General features: G+C 40.5%; 1 protein-coding gene across 2 annotated transcripts in view; it reads right to left on the reverse strand.

The window, feature by feature from the left end:
• Positions 1–17,352, reverse strand: part of jmjd1cb (jumonji domain containing 1Cb) — a 121,415-nt gene that overhangs the window by 40,332 nt on the left and 63,731 nt on the right. The window contains exon 1 of one of the 2 annotated variants that reach the window (XM_088284259.1): positions 2,975–3,203. The exons of the other annotated variant lie outside the window; for it this stretch is intronic. The gene's annotated coding sequence lies outside the window, so the exon portion shown is untranslated. Of the gene's footprint in view, positions 1–2,974; positions 3,204–17,352 lie in introns of those variants that run through there. 2 annotated transcript variants of the gene reach the window in all.

The raw sequence follows: 17,352 nt of genomic DNA on the forward strand, positions 1-17,352 counted from the left end.
GATCTCTGATTATAGTGGATTTCAAGTTGACATCTTTGGGAAATTTGCTTTACGTGCACTTTAAAAAAAATTGTCTGCCAGTCAGTCCAAACTCAAATTACTAACACTAATTAGCTAGCAGCCTGGTTTCTCGTATCTTCTTTACGTGCTATTAGAGCGGATCGAGTGCACATAAGTACACCGCTCAATTTCCTGCACACGGGACTCAAAGGCATTCATTGACCAAGTTCAACTCCCTCTTCATTCACTACACAGTAATAGAAAGAACTGTAACATACTGGATTGGTCACTCAAGATAAACAAATTACTCAAATCCTTTTTTTAATTTTTTTTGGGGGGGATAAATATGAGTTACGCTCACTCGATGAGTAAGTTAAACAAATCAAGGTTTTCTAAGTCACATCCACATTTTTTTTAAGGCAACAAGTTTGCATCACATATTTTTCAAGTAAAGCCAATTTAAATATACTGCATATTATATTCAGACATTACACATTTTCAGCGATATGTTCAGGTGCTCATTTGAATCCTTCTGTCCCATGACATCACTTAGGAGGAGCACAATTCTATATCTGAGGGCTGGCCACTGTCACTTTGTGAGTATGTGTCGCGAAGGGTGGCTGTTGCTATGATCTTGTGGTTACATAACAAGGTCAGTCTGTCATGGAGCGATGAGAGGAGAGAAACATGACCGCTGCGACCCCGCCTTCATACACCCACGGGAGTTAGTGTCATGTTGTGCGCTCAACAAAACATGGTCATTGTATGTGCGTGACTGTTTGTGTGCATATGCGTCTGCAACTCTATTTGTGTCTGTCAGATATTTCTAGTCAAGACTTTACGCCGTAGCCCAGTGAGTTCATATGTTACAGTATTTTGTATGACAGGAGATTAGTATGTTGACAAGAAAACCAATTCTGTGTTTAAAGTGAACTTCAGCAATAACTCCACTCAACTCATCAACCCATAAATATGATTCATCATTTCCTAATTCTTCGATTATTATTATAAGGGTGAATTTTCGATGCATGATATAGTTATAGTAACTGGCGAGGACGGAGATTTTCTGAAAACGATGACAAATCTGAACTTCAAAATATAGAGTACGTTTTTTATTTTAGAGGCAATCTCTTGTTTTTACCATATTACCGTCACAAGAGTATCTGAGGTCATCTGCGAGCAAACAGGAAACACCTCAGAGAGACATTATATGAAAGTAGCTCATGTTCAGGATGTAGATATGATGTCAAAACTACTCAGACATTTGTCCTTGCTGGTTGATCATAATTGTAGTTTTTCCTTTATGAAGTTAAAAAAAAAACTTAGGATGAAGTGTGGAAGACTAAGAGAGAAATGAATTCTCTATGTGGGTCACAGTAAAACAGCTGCTTTCCATGACACACACATGCACAGGTTGTACTGTAATCTTCTTATTGCGCTGATACTAAATAACCAGAGTTGTCAAAACACAGCTGCTCTGTCTTTCACAGACACACAAGGAATCCAATGCACAGATTAATGCCATAGTTCTTCAATGCACAGAATACATGGCTCACAATACGAGGTCAGAGAGGAGAGTAATTTAAACGAGCCAAAAGGTCCATTTGTCTATAAGAAAATAGTTACAGGCAACCTCCGCATGTGATGTAAGGGGCCGCCCCACACTGAGCGATGTGGCAGAACTCCACTGCAAAGATTTCACAATCTTGAATCAAAATATGAATCGCAGTGGCGACATCGCAAATTATAGCCGATCAAAATGCACAGGCGAAAAATCATTCTAAGTTCTTATGCAAGCGAGGCTCAGCCGCCCACCACGCACCTCCAAACGACAGTATACTCGGTATGCGTCCGTATTTATAATTTCATATGTACCTGTGGATGAAATAGTGAAGCTTGTTCCAAAAATAGATGCGACTACTGTACGTGCCACTCCTTTACTTCAAATGAATAGAAGTGAACCCGGTCTTACAAAATATAATTTTTTTTCTTTCATCTTTATTCTCGCCCACCTTCTCATTCCATAACTAACACTTATCTTTTTATGGATTAAAAAACGTGCTAATGGACAACATATTGTGTGAGGAGCCTCAGACTGCGATACATTCTCACACAGTTCCAGAGGTCTTAATTCGCCAATTTGCCAGGATGAGAACTCATATTTTTAGCCATGGTCGTGTTCTAGTCCTTCTAACACCTGCACAGACAATGATTCTCCAATGATAATAATGGAGACGAAAACATAAGTTTGAGCAGGGTGATTAAGTACCTGCGTGTTCATATCCACTTGAAAATTGAATTTGATTTGAAAATGCAACTACACATGCCGATGTTAACACTCATGTTCCCGTTATTATTCTATAAAATAGAATAGATCTAATATGTAGATCTGTAAGAATTTACAAAAACAGCACCAACCAATAATTCACAAATTAATTGACAACCTAACATTCAGTAAGACATCTTGGAATGACCAATACAGGTACAAGCAAGTACCTGTCCTGATTCATATATCATTGACAACAGAAGACTTGACTTTCTAACTGCGGCAACTCAACGTAGGATATGTTGATACGTGTTAAACGAATAAATCGAAAACCACGTATGATGTTAATCAACTTTTGTCATGAATTTCACAGATAAGTACAATATGTAAGTAGGTAAGTTTTCTTTCTTTTTTTACGTTTAGAGAGGAAGCTTGTGAATTAAATTTGAGTCACACTTCCACAGAAAATCCCATTTTTCTACAGCTCCACCATATATTGCTGAGTAAGTGCACATACAGAATGAAAACAAGAAGTAAAACAACTCACATTTTGGTTATTTCATCATTTCTCTTTAGAGGGCTTTTGCGAAATGGCACACTGATACGATAAAGTCTATCCTTGGAAACTGTTCTGTGATATGGTTTGAATTCCATTGGCTTAAAAGAAGACTGCAATCTGTGGTAAAGGCACAATAACTAGTAGATTACCTCTGTCCTTCGTCTTCAAATATCAAGAAGCGATGGCTGTGAAGAAAAAGCCTTGGAAAAACACCAAAGCTTTTCCACCAAGCAAAAGAGAGAAGCAGAAATACAAGACGGGGTGATGAGGGTATAAAAGGCAAAGGAACAAAAAAAAATGTGGTTTCCTCTCATGGTTTAAAAAAAAAAAAAAAGAAAAGACAGAGGGCCGAGAGGGAGAGAAACTGAATCAGAGGACAAGCTACAGAGCCGACATTTTAACGGCTGCTGACGCAAAGAGCGAGAGAGAGAGAGAGAGAGAGAGAAAGACAGATTGTGTGTGAGAGAGAGAGAGAGAGAGAGCGAGAGAGAGAGAGAGAGAAAGACAGATTGTGTGTGAGAGAGAGAGAGAGAGAGTGAGAGAGTGAGAGAGAGAGGAGAAGAGAGGGAGGGAGGGACCGAAACAAGGTTTGGCCAACACACACACTTCCCCTTGCTGGCTTGCTCTCTGACTCACCACATTCTCTTTTCACTTTGTCCCACTGCCTCACCGTTCTATCTTTCAGCATTCACAAAACTACTACGCTGTACTCATCAACTTATTCACCTTAGTCCTAAGGGCCCTGATGTAGAAACAATTATGGGTGTGACTTCCAGTAAGACACTGGAAGCAGCAGTGAGCCATTTGTGACCACCGCTTTCCGCGGCTTTCGTTTTATTTGATCATTAGTCTTTATTTTCAAAATAATCATGTCTTGCACAGCTTGGGCATTTGTTGGCGGTTGTACGGACGACCCGAAAAAGTTGCGACAACGAGCATGTACTCCGAACGAAGAGAGTACACATTCCAACGCTTCGTCGGGAGATGACGAACACAAAGGGATTAGGAAAAGATCACCTAAAAGTTACATGTGTGATTATTTCATTTTGTGGACTAAAAGCCAGCAGAGCAACAAACACATTTAATTTTATGCTTGCGCTACGACAACCACGGACGGGAGAGAAGATTTATCAGGTGAATTTGAAATGATAAATGTTGAGCGCAGTCTGGATTTGTGTCGGTCATGAAAATAAAGCCCTAAATTAGTGATAGACCGATATGCTTTTTTCAGGAATGATACAGATACAGATTATTAATAGTAATGGAGGCTGATAACCGATATTGAAGCCGATATTCATTTATTGAAAAAAGGGTTAAATGGTGTTAAATGGTGTCAAAATTTTGAAAAATAGCAACACCAAAACTTGGCTTCACGTTTATTAAATAATTTTTGTGATTTATAACATGTTAAAGCTTGTTTAGATCTGAGAAAATAGACAACTGTTGGGCACAATTGGGCATGTTCAGAAATAGACTCCAAGCGCACAAGGGTTCACTACGACCGTTCGAAAACTCAGGGTTGTTGTTCAACTTTTCCGTTCGGTTATTCATTCTACATCAAAAAAGGAGTACCATAGCACATTGTAGACGTTCCAATTGGGGATGCGGCGCATCCAGTGTGGCAGGCAGTACAGGCGGAAACAGTTCAAGTACAAGCTGCTGGCTGATTGTTTTAGAACATTGGTTGCGTTCTGATATATATTCCAACAATAAACAATATGGGAGAAATTAGTTCAGTAAAAAAGAACCTCCGTTTGTCTGAAGAAATGAAAAAAAATCTACTAATTAACAAAAAGAAGACAAGATGAATTTCGTGACTCGATATGGGATAAAGCACAGAAGATAAACATTGACTACATATTGACCAGCTAAGGGGAAAAAAAGACGTGGATACAAATTTTTTTTTTTGGTCTAGCCAGGCACATTATACTACTACTGTTCTCCCATGTCATTCACAAGATAACACGAAGATATGTTTAATGAAATTCCCTTGCTTGTCAAACCGGATAATGAAAATATAAAAGCACCAAGAGAGATTAAAATTATGTTGCATCACTCCAAAACAGTAAAGCAGGATTTTGTCGAGACTTCCTCAGATGTTGAGCTCAGCACTTTTGTGTGCAGCGCCCACTCGACTCGTGCTGTGATAAAGTTGAGATAGTGTTGTGATAAAAGCACGTTGCAGCAGGGGGCTGACGTAATAACGGCGCGAAACAAAGAATCGATAATGAGATTCATTGCCAACCCTTTTAATACTATACAACTTTACTTATATAGCGCTTTCACAACAGCGGCAGCTGTAACAAAGCAGTTTTATGGAAATGTTGCAGCCCTGCATTTCAAAAAGTTTCCCTCCGGCTGCAGGATTTGTAATTTAAAAAAATAACAGTCTAGAGGTCACAGAAATGAGAAGTCTGCCCGATATCAACATATCCAGTAATGTAACAAAAGGATAAAACAGGACACAACACGATAGTTCTGTCCAATGTCACATTGACACATCACTGGCAAGGGGGCACACAGTATATTCTTCATGGTTGCAAATGATGCTTTTGCTCATTGTGATTAAGACTCCTTCAAGTACAGAGAGTGACATTAAAGACATCAAAGCAATTAAAAGTGCAGTGATCAAAAGCAATCTGAAATGGTGGTTGTGAAGCTATTCATGCAGGAAAATATTTTTGTTTTCGGAACTATAAAAGCAACTTCAGCAAAACCAGCACTCATATCAACAAGGGCAATGGGGACAGTTCCATTAACGCATGTGCTGTGTTATTGTAATTGCTTATTTCCACGAGACTAGCAAGGTCTCTAATATTGTCCATTAGGGCTGAACGATTTTAGGAAAAAAATTGGATTGCGATTTCAATAAAATTTGCGATTTTCTTTAAAATGTAGTGACATTTACAAACTACAAATCAAGTCAGTAATCCGAGGTGCAAAAAAAGTGCAAATATTATTGATAAGATAAATATGTAATATACGTTTGACATTGAACCACTTTGTGATGATGGCGGCAGCCCTTTACGTGTTCCGGTCCGACAGCGTCTGCTAATTGCTAATGTAGACATCATCTTATTTTATATCTAGATTCGTATTGATTTAAATACATGTCTGTTCATAGCTGCAGGCTCTCCGCCCTGACGTGATTCTTGCCAGACTTCTGTTAAAAGTTGAATGTACACCTTAGCACTTATTTTGGGTCCTTTCCAACACGTTAGGTGGTTAGCACGCTCAGCGACCCCTCATTCGCCTCCTTGTTTAAAATAATACTTGTAAGTGGGGTAGTTTATTTGTCATCACGCAGCTCGTTGATGCTGCTGTGCACTGACATGCATACAGTACGAAAAAAGTCTGTACTGCTGCGGCGTAAGATAGCTTGGTGACTCGCATTCAAGCAGTGGCGAATGAAATTATGGACGAGAGCGTTTTTATTTATTTATTTTTTAAATCAGTTCGGTGCTGGTTCGTGTGACGTGCTTCATGAACGTGGGGCCAAATCGTAGCTTTGACGATCTTGAAATTGCGTTGTCTGAGATTGCAATTTCGGTACCAAAACGATACATCGTTCAGCCCTAAGCTACGGTCAGTTCAGTCACAAGCCAATGATCAGGGACGACCATTGTGCAATAGTCACCAACCACTGGCAAGGCACCTGAGGTGTGCAAGGATCGTTTTGACAATTTTGTCGTCTGAACATGACATTTTTCAAAACCACAGAACACTTTCAGATTTGTGACTCGTTATCATGTAAACATACACGAGTCCGGGTCAAATTGCCAGTGCCTTGGAGATGAATTATTTTGTGCTGTCCTTGCCGACATAAAGGTAAGCTATAATTAAACATATCGGCAGGAGATTACACTAGCAGGGCTCCATCTGCTCGGGGGGGGGGGCATGGATACAAGGAGAGACAGAGCACATGCTTGGCGTAGGAGGTGGGGTGCTGTCATAGTCATTGACCCACTTTCAACAAAACTATAGTACCCGTCGCATCTCTATCTAAGTAACTCATGAGCAAGGAACTCTGACTGGCTCAGCCCAATCTCTGTTTATATTCCACCAGCTATTTCAATGGAATGTAACACAGCGTTAAACAAGCGTTGCAAATAGAAACTTAAATGACAGATTCATAGAGGCAGCTTTCTATGAAAAAAAAGCAGCAGATGATGGCACATGCATTTGAACACGCTCTTGTTCTCTAGATATCAATAACCAAGCCAGTGACCAGATGACAAAGATGTCTGCTGATAGATACTTGTGAGTGTGTGAGTGTCATATTTCCTATTAAAGACGGCCACTGTTGCTAGGTAACATGGTCAGTAGACACCAAAGACAAACCAGAAGAAAATACTCTTTTTTTCTTTGTCATCTTTTTCTCCATTTATTGTATTTCACCTTATATCTAAATAAATCAAAGATTTGAGTGAGGCAAAATCAATGTACAGAAAATCGTTGTGACAATTTAATTCGTTGACTAAATTAATCCACTGCCGATGAATTATTTTACACTCATTATTTAGGTAATTTCATGTAAATGAGAGAAGATAACACATCAATCTGAATTCTCCACATAGAGTTAAAATATGCCATAAATAATGTTCCATGTCATCGTACCAACATGGCCACAGTTTCATTTCCTCAGTCATACAGTAGAAGGATGAGTTTAAACTGTGTACTGGTGCATCAATAAACTGATTAAAGATTATAAACAGGGTCAGTAAAGTCACTTCACAATTTGCCAAATGTATTATGCAAAAGCAAATGAATAGAAAAATTGGCTGAAATCATGAGAAAATATATAGATCATTTTAATATATCTCAAAATATGCACCATTAGTAGCAAGAAGCATATCAAGAAGGTAATAAATTTCTTAATGTAGCTTAGTCTCAACAATGATGGTAGGTAATACCATCTAGTGATCTTTTGCTTCAGGTTGTTTATGATTAACCACTTTAATGGAACTGCTTACATCAGATGAATTCTGAAAAGTTTATCTGACAGTCCTAAAATAGTCGTGACGAACCATCATTTAGCGTTTAGGTAAGAGTGGTTAAAATAACGACGACGCACTAATGATGGAAACAACGATGGAAGCAGGATTATTTAACGATAACAGAGTGATGGAGTGACGATTACAGTTTTGGTTTGACTTGAAATAATGACGGACTGGTAGCCCGACCACGAGCGAATGATGAACCGGCAAAATTTAAACACGCCCACCTCTGAAGTAAACAAGTTTTGATACATTTATATCATTTAGGGCTGGAAGGGTAATCTTGTTGGCAACAACAAAGACAAGTTGCTGCTCTTGTTCACATATATTGCTGACGCGTGCACATCAAAATACAAAGTAAAAGCAGCACATATTTTCTTTTGTGTTGACTTCATAAAGATTGCAAGGGCCGGATGTGGCCCACATTAAAATAGTTATGTTCACCCATGATTACATGTGTGTTTTTGGAGAATCTCTAGCAGTATGATAGCAGATCCAGAACACTTTGGAAAAAAACGGGCATCATCATCCATAAGAGCCTGATTCCCACCTGCATATACCTAAATTATAGCAAAAAAGAAGCATTCCTAATCATAAAGAATAATGCAAACACTCCGTCCCAGCCTTGATTTTAAACACTCTCTTGTGCCCTTGGGTGTCGTCTGGTCATTGGGATTCACATTGTGTCATTGATGGGAGTCTGCACTGAGCTTCTCTAATGAGTTAACCCACTGCTCCATGCTTGTGGAGAAAAATGATGTAATATGTGGATCAGAGATGTAATCTCTATCTCGCTCTCTCACATACGGCAACAACGTTATAGTTTGCATTGTGGGAGCTGAGAGAACAATAGGCTGATGTAGAAAACTTGCAGGCGGTCAGTCTTTGGGTCGAGTATATTAGCGTGAACTGTTATGTTCAAGAGAATTTATATCAATGCAGCAAATTCAGTTCATCAGGCAAGGGAGCGAGGCTCACAATACTTCCACACTTCTCTCATGAGAGCGAAGGTTATTTTAGTTTAAAAAAAAAACATAATTAAAACCAAAAGAAAAAAAAAAAAGAAAACATTTTCGTTAACTAAATAAGAATGAAAATGCTTCTAAAAAAATTTTAAACTGAAACTAAACGGAAACTACATTTTACATTTATAAAACTAACAATAATAATAGCGAAAATGTCCTTTGCTTTCTTCTTTGGCAATCATTTTAATACACAAGCTTTTGGGCTGGATTTTAAATGTATTTATTTTGATATTACTGCACGGCCGTTAGCTGGAATAAGAGAAGGTCAAACCGCCGTCTGGGAGTTGTAGTCCTCTCTGTGTGTCGCGTAAAAGCGATGTCATTAGGCAACAGCCAATAAATATTCGGCCGGAATGGCTCCCCTCCTTTTGTCATTTAACTAAGCCTGAAACGTAACACTAAAATGTCCTTTCCTTTTTTATTTCACCTGTGAAAAAAATATACACTGTATCAGAAAAAAAAGCACGATAATTCAAGCCATAAAATTAGATGTTGGCAACTTAATTGCCAAAAAAGGCAGCCTCCTAGCTTTATTGTAATTAACAGAGGACTTTTCAAAATCAAATATTTTTCAGGCTCGAATAATAAAGAGACTGGAAATACTGCAAGTGAGTGTTTTTTTTCCTTTCGTCTGTGTGGAAGCGTTCAAAGTGGCCCACGGACCGGTACCAGGCCACCCGGCCCGGTGGTTGGGGACCACTGCAGTGAAGTATCCACTCAGCTACTCCTATGGGCTTCCTACAGGCTCTAAACTCAAAAAGTCCAAAAAAGACCTGGCAGAGGATGCAAAACAAGGGTGCCTTAAGGGAGCTTTTGGCTTTGTCTCTAAAAAGAAAACAGACTTGGGGAAAGCAAGGGTCCTAGGGTTGATTGCAGCGAGTGTCAGGGAGACGTCTGTGTCATTGCGTTCTGGGTTTAAAAACACCAATGAATGGTAGTAATAGTTCAGTATTTCTGTTATTACAAACAGAAAACCATAAGATTTTGTTACCATTCAAGTTGTTCGGTTACGTTTACATAGAAGGCTCCATATAACCTTTACAACTCTGTCATTCATTCAAAATGTGATTTTCTGTCCGACATCAATTGAGGATGCAAGAAGTGCCTGCCTTAGCAGCTGTTTGTCTATATACTGCCGCCCCATCCTCAAGAATCTGTTTTAAGAATACTTCTCCATTTTTGGGGTATGTCACAGTTATGCAAATCTCGAGATTGAAATTCTAGCCCATTTTCCTTTGAAAAATAGCTCAAAACGATTGGATGAAGAGCATCTGTTCCCTGTCAGCAGTGATTTCCAAGTCTTGCAACAGATTCTCAATTGGAGTTACAGCGGTTGTAAACTTTGACTGGGTCCTTCTGGTATATGAATATGCATTCAGCCATTTCATTGTAGCTCTGACTGTGTGTTTAGGGTCGGTGTCCTGCTGGTAGTGTGAACCTGCACCTTCGTCTTTTGCAGAATTAAACATATTGTGTCTTTCATTTAAACCGACACCTTTATTTTTGTATCATCCGACGTAAGTATGTTCTTACAGAGCTGTTTGTTCACTTATTTTCTCTTATTCGCCTCAAAGCTCTTCACAGAAAAGATACAGACGGATCAACTGTTTGCAAATTCCGACTTGTGAAGACAATTGGTTGCATTGGATCTCATTCAGAGTAAAGTGGGTTGAATAATTTTACAACTGAAAACCATTTATCATTTTCTTTCCACTACACAATTATGCACCACTTTGTGTTGCTCTCTTACATGAAATCCCAATAAAATCTGTTTATTTGGCGGTTCTACAATGATGATATGTACACAGTAATTACTTAATTAAAATGAATGACTAATGCACTACATTTGGTGTGATATCAGAATGTTCTGTAAATCAAGAGCTGTCCTCACAGGAGGAGTGTAATCAGGTTTGTGTGCAGTTCATACGCTCTGTGTGTAGGTGGATAATGTGTCAACACAGGCCACATGTTACACACTGACAGAAGAGAAGAACAGACTGGTGAGCGAAAATGAATGTGTGAGTAGGAAGGCTGAGTCACTCCGTGTGTGAGTGTGTGACTGTGAGAAAGAGAAAGAAGAAAAATGAAGGATTTATGTGATTATGTTAATGAAAAAAATCTATTTCCTCATCAGAATACACTCGTCAACAGGATGTGGGATATATTGACAAATTGTCTACATTGAAATTAGGCCTGCCACAAGCGATTGATTTGATGATCTACTAGTCATCCACTATTTTTGCGATTCATCAATGGATTGGAGCATATGTAAATTTAATCTTATCGCCCGAGAAACCATCATTAGCTTCCAGTTTGAAATGTTCAAGGCAGGGGTGAACAAAGCAGTAGTTCACAGAAGGGGTTTTGGTCATCGCGTGACATCAATTCAATCACTGTTCGGACTCTCAGCTTCATGCTATTGATTTAGCTGCCTGTGAACGGCAGTGAATGAGTACAAAAAAAAAAAGGATAGTGGTTTTTATCATCCGTTGTAAAATTTGTCACTGGATTGACTTGCCTCACACCGCATGAACATACAACGGCACTAACTGGACTTCTGTTTTGCCATGGGCTGCGGGGCATCTCGAACTTGTTGCCGATCAGGCGGGCCAGTGGGAAGCGAGCGGGCATGTGCTCATAGTCACCCAAACCCTTGCATGAAACCGGGTGCCCTTCGATAGTGTGTGTTGCGGCTGTCGTTCAGTGTAGAGCATGTGAACAAGTTTTTTAGACAAAGATTTTAATTCTATTGTTAGTTAGAAACAACATCAGAGAGGTAGAAGCTGCAAAATAACATTCATGAAGCCTAATTCAATTAAAAATTAATTTGAGTAATTTCTGCAAGACCGTTAACAGAACCGCTAAGGGTGGAGTTAATTGATACTGCAGTTTTTAAAAAGTCAGATCCAAGACCAGTTTAGTACCAGGACTCTGTAAACTTAAAAACTTAAACTCCTAGTTGCAGAGCATATATTTTGACAGGCAACCATTTGGACTAACATTAACAATGTCACCTAGTGGGAACTGAAACCATCCCATCTGCACCGAAATCAGGCGAATGTAACACCACACATTAGTCACTAGCACAAAAATCAACACACTAAAGTATCCATCCTTTCACCATCTGTACTCTTAATTCCAACTGACTTGGAGACTCTGGACTGTTTACAAGTTCACTGAAAAGCTCCCAACTAAAATTTGTATTAATGGACAATTCATAACAATGCATACATTTGGAATTGATATGGAAAGCAAGCAAAGGGAGACGGTGTGCATTTTAAAAAAGAAAATCTTTTGCCAACCAGCAATGTTGAGGTCAGATCCGTGATGCGAGGTAACAATCTGAGGAACTATATCCCAGTAATGTTGTTGAACTCAATTCCAAATACTTCAATCAGGATCACAGTACACTGACAAATACTCGGAACAATTCTGACTGCTAAGCTTTGATGAAACACCTACAATGGAAATGAAGGTTAAATTAGTTAAAACCAGAGTCACAGGTTTGGATTTTGCAATTGCAGGAATTGAATTCAACTTTGCTAAGTCTTTGTCAGCGCAGAAAGCAATGATACACCTTATCAGTCTTTTGGCAAGAAATCCCCACAAGAGTAATTTCCTCTTCAAACCAACACGTGCGTGCATGGACGCACACAGGCACACACGCACGCATACACAAAGTGTAGAGAAGTTGAATGGGGAGGTGTGAGCACTCTAGTGATGACTATAATTATAAACTACCGTATATCAAAGGAAAACAGTAATAAAGCTGCTCGACACAAGTGGTGGTCTCCGGTCAGCTGTTTCAGGGTATGGCCATTTGCATTTTTGTCTGCTACTTAAATGTGGCTTGAATAGGTGGGTCTATTCCATTTGTGACAGTGACTGTGGGTTAAAAAAGGCAATGGACAAAAGAGATGTAACAGATCAATTGTAAACCTTTAAATGAAGCCATGGCCTGCAAATGCCACAATTTTGTCCTTTGCATTTATTCAATATTATCATTTGTTAAGGAGTTATGGAATCCTGCTAAACTAAACAAACAGATGGCAAAGAAAACTTTTGGGTAAACTGAATCAAGTGAGGCGACTGTTTAGCACGATGGCCTCACAGTGCAGAGGTTGTGGGTTTGATTCCGGCTCCGGCCTTCCTGTGTGGAGTTTGCATATTCTCCCCGTGTCTGCGTGGGTTTCCTCCGGGTACTCCAGTTTCCTCCCACATTCCAAAAACATGCATGGCAGGTTGATTGGACACTCTAAATTGTCCCTAGGTATGATTGTGAGTGCGGACGTTTGTTCGTCTTTGTGAGCCCTGCGATTGGCTGGCAACCAGTCTGGGGAGTACCCCTTCTACTGCCCGAAGCCAGCTCGGATAGGCTCCAGCACCCCCTGCGACCCTTGCGAGGAGAAGCGGAACAGATAATGGATGGATTGATGAATCAAGTGACCATCAACACAAAGCTTGGAAACCAAAGGTCAGAGATCACAAAGAATCCATCTATCCTTTTTCTGAACTGCTTATCTTCACGAGGGTTGCGGGCATGCTGGTGTCAATCCCAGCCGTCTTCAAACAGAAGGCGGGGTACGAACACTCATTCACCATTCACAGTCACCGTCACACCTACGGACAATTTAGAGTGCTCAATTAACCAACCCTGGATGTTTTTGGAATGTGGGAGGAAACCGGAGTATCCGTAAACCCACACGCAGACACGGGGAGAACATGCAAACTCCACAGAGAAAGAAAATTGAACCCTGGACCCCTCGGCCACCATGCAGTTCCATCTTAAATGTAACCATACATTAAATATCTAATTTCTGATTTTTGTGAAAAAAAACAAACAAAAAAAACAAAAAAACAATACAATATGCCGGAATAAAACAGATTAAAGCGACAAACAAGAATATTTAGATTATTAAAATTTTGTTTTAGATTTTATTTTGTAAATTATGTCATATAAATAAATGAGAAACAGTTGGTGGAGCGCCTACCGTCCCGTGCGGGTCTCGCGCTGCTTGTGGGTGAGCTGTTATAAAATTCAGCTGGTTTGGTGCCGAAGGAAAAGAGACAAGCGTTGCAAAAGACTTTGCTGCACTTCACTTTGAAGAAGAGGAACTAAATCGGAAGTACGGCACCCAAAACAACTCGGTCCCAAGTGGACCCTGGAACTTATTTTTTCCATGTGGGAATTATGTCAACAAGCACCACATAAATTACTCAAGCTGTGTCAGCCAAACAATTCATCCTCAGATTCGTCAATATTTTGAAGCAAATGTAATGCCTCCTCAAATTTATAAGATTTTTTTATAGATTATGGTGACGAGCAGCGTTTCTCTAAGCAGCTGCTGGTTGCAATGGAAACCTAGCGGCGCCATCCCAGCGAAATGTCCCCAAGATTAAAAGAGAGCCGTCAAATTGACGGGCACGCCGTGATTCAAGGATTAGTGACTAGTAACTCTATTTATATTGTTTAATCCCAGAAAATTGCACCATGGGAATGAAACATATACCGGGGAGCATCGTAAACGCAGAGTAATAACATCAAAGTGGGAAAACAAAACAAAGTTTGTATTTCTACTGTGAAAATAAATAAATATCAGAAATGAAATATTAACCCTTGGTAAATGAAAAACTTTAACCTGACCCATCGGTACAGCTTGTTTTTAAATGATTGTGTATGTATGCTTGGTAGTACGTATAAATGAGTTGCCGACAGTGTGTGCGTGTGTGTGGGGGTGTGTGCGTGTGGGGGTGTGTGTGTGCAACTATTAGCGTGAAGCGTAGTGCAGTGTAGACAAGTGTTGCTTCAGAGGTGTTTGGCCAGCATAAAAGTTTTACAAAAAACAACTAGAACAACAAAAGCGGGGACATTTATGTTTACCTTTAAGTGATTCACTTTAGATACAAATGTCTTTACTTTTACTGAGGCCAAGAAACAACACGCATGTACATGTCTCCAAAAGACAAGTAAACAATTCCATGACATGTTGAACAAATTAGAGCAGCAACAACTGGGAAATAGTAGATGTCATCATTTTGCCACAGGCAAATCCTCAGTTCGGTCCCCAGTTGTCATGCAGAACTTGCGTTGGCACACCCCTGAAGTAGGGAGAGGCAAGTTGAGCAGTGGACATATGCATCTAACAATCTATTCTGAACCATGAGTGTTTTTTTACTCACATACATCATTTACCACAGAAAGGCCCGCACCTCTGGAGCCAGGCCTGGAAGTGGTGTCTGATGGCATGCGCCTGGTGGGCGGATCAGCACCCATGTGATCCAACCAGGCATAGCCCCAGAGGTAACGTGTGCTCCCCATGGGCTAAGCATTGTGGGAGGGGCCAAATGAGTCGCATGCACAGTGAGCAAGGCGGCTGACAAAAGGGGAGACCTAGGCAGTCCCAATCCCCGGTTACAGAAGCTGGCGGTATTGATTCAGACAGAGAAGGAGCCTGTAATGGTGTGTAAGGTCACAAAGTTCCGACTAGACAGTCGGGCTCACATTGACACACAGCCCGGCTCGAGTACTAGTCCTCTTGAGAGGGGTTGAACTTCCTTCTACTCTGGAGTTTTGTGCCTATACATTAGGTTTCAATCCAGTGGACAATAGGGTAGGCCGCCTTCCACCTTTGGTCCTCACTGTAGTTTTTGCCTATGTAAAGAAATGGCAGGTCAGAGTTCAACATATTTTGGAGTCCTTGGAGGAGTGCTGGATAGTATCCCCACCTGGGACTCCATCCTTGCGCTGAGGGACTTCAAGGATCACATGGGCAACGACAGTACGACTTTAAAGGGAAAAATTGGGAGGAAATGGCCCGCCCTAACTAAAATCGAAACACCCTGAGGCATTGTTCGATAATTGACTTTGAGGTTTTGTCACTGATGTGGACTTGCAGCTGGATCTCTGGTGAACAGAGGATATGAGCAGTGTGTTGACTCATTTGGTGAGGGAAGATGCCAGACCTGACTGCCCCGGCTGATCTAAACCTCCAAGTGAACATGGAGTGGTAGTTCCACCTTATTTGGGAAGGAGGACCAGAGGGTATGTTCCAACTACAGAGCGATCACATGCTTCAACCGCAAAGGTAAGATCTATTCAAGGGCTCTGAATAGGAGGGTCTGTCTGGAAGTCGAATCTCAGTTTCACAAAGATGAATGCTTTGTCCTGGTCTGAGAAGAGTGGAGCAATTCCAAACCATACACCAGCTTGATGGCCTTGGAGAAAAGTGTTTGACCTTGTCCCTCAAGGAAGTATTTATTTAAAAGCCTTTTTCATTTGAGTTAATTTTTCTTCTTTCGGTCTCTCTGCTGGATTTTGATTTGCTGTTGCTATGGCAATAGCAGCAGTGTAGCAGTGATCAGACAAATGAGGGAACAAATACAAGTGGAGGACTATAGATAAAACATGCCTAAACAAATGTGTAACAACCAAGTAAATCTTTTGTTGTCTATTTCAGAAAACGTGAGCAAGCAGTTGTGCATTTTGATAACAACACAGTCCTGTGTTTTTCACAATTGTTCACAGATTTTAGAGCAGAAGATGTAATTCTGGGGAGTTCTTCCCTTACACCAGTGCTTCTCAATTATTTTATGTTTACGCCCTAGCCAGAAGAAAACAATTCGCGTCCCCACCCCACCACCCACTCTCCGCCGCGACCATAAATAATAGCATTTGCGGAACAAACCTACACTGTAGAGTTAATACTCGCTGAGCACAATGAGCAATAAGAGCGCCACTGCCAACTACTGGAGTGGATGTGCAATTGCAGTTTATTGTAGTACGGCAGAAAAAAAAGCATATTCCCCAGGGTCACACGTACACCGCTCAGCATCATACCCCCCCCCCCCCACAGGGAGGCCCTTCCCACTATTTGAAAATAAAAATAATTTATTATAATTTAATTTATAAAATTTAATAATCTTGTTGAACTGCACCTTCCAAAGTAATGGCTGCTACCTTTTTTCCCACCCTGTGATCCTTGAGGCTTTTAATGAGAAGAGGTTTATTTATGAATATTTACTGACGACCTTCAAGCTGTCAATAGTTTGAGCCACAGCCCGTCACATCTGACCAATGAAATTACCAAATTCGTCACAGTGGACCAAACTGTCCAAGTCTGTCCTAAAACTGAATAATTACCTACCATTTGCGGTTAGCAAGCGCAAGAGAAAGGTGGGCGAAAGTTTCAGTGCGTAGCGGTGCTCTTATGTGTAAATTGAGGCAGAAAATAAGCATCTCGAGTCGAGTTTAATGATCATAGGGAACAAGTGCCGTAAATACAGCCATCTATGCAGTGCGACACCCGTCTCCTTGTTCGTTGTTTGGCTAACAAATCCCACTATCGCTGGCAATAGATGACAGGAGCTATCCTCGGGGAACGGCAACTGCGGACATGGAGCGACATCCCATGTCTCCCAAACAGCAAACGGATTTTGACGCTGCACTGTTGTGCGATGAAGAAGGCTGTACAAGCTCCTCTGCGATTTTTCCTCGTGTGACAACAA

The sequence above is a fragment of the Idiotropiscis lumnitzeri genome, chromosome 20 (genome assembly GCF_059441095.1).
Source record: "Idiotropiscis lumnitzeri isolate Australia: NSW breed Sydney's pygmy pipehorse chromosome 20, RoL_Ilum_1.0, whole genome shotgun sequence".
Classification (NCBI taxonomy): Eukaryota; Metazoa; Chordata; class Actinopteri; order Syngnathiformes; family Syngnathidae; genus Idiotropiscis; species Idiotropiscis lumnitzeri.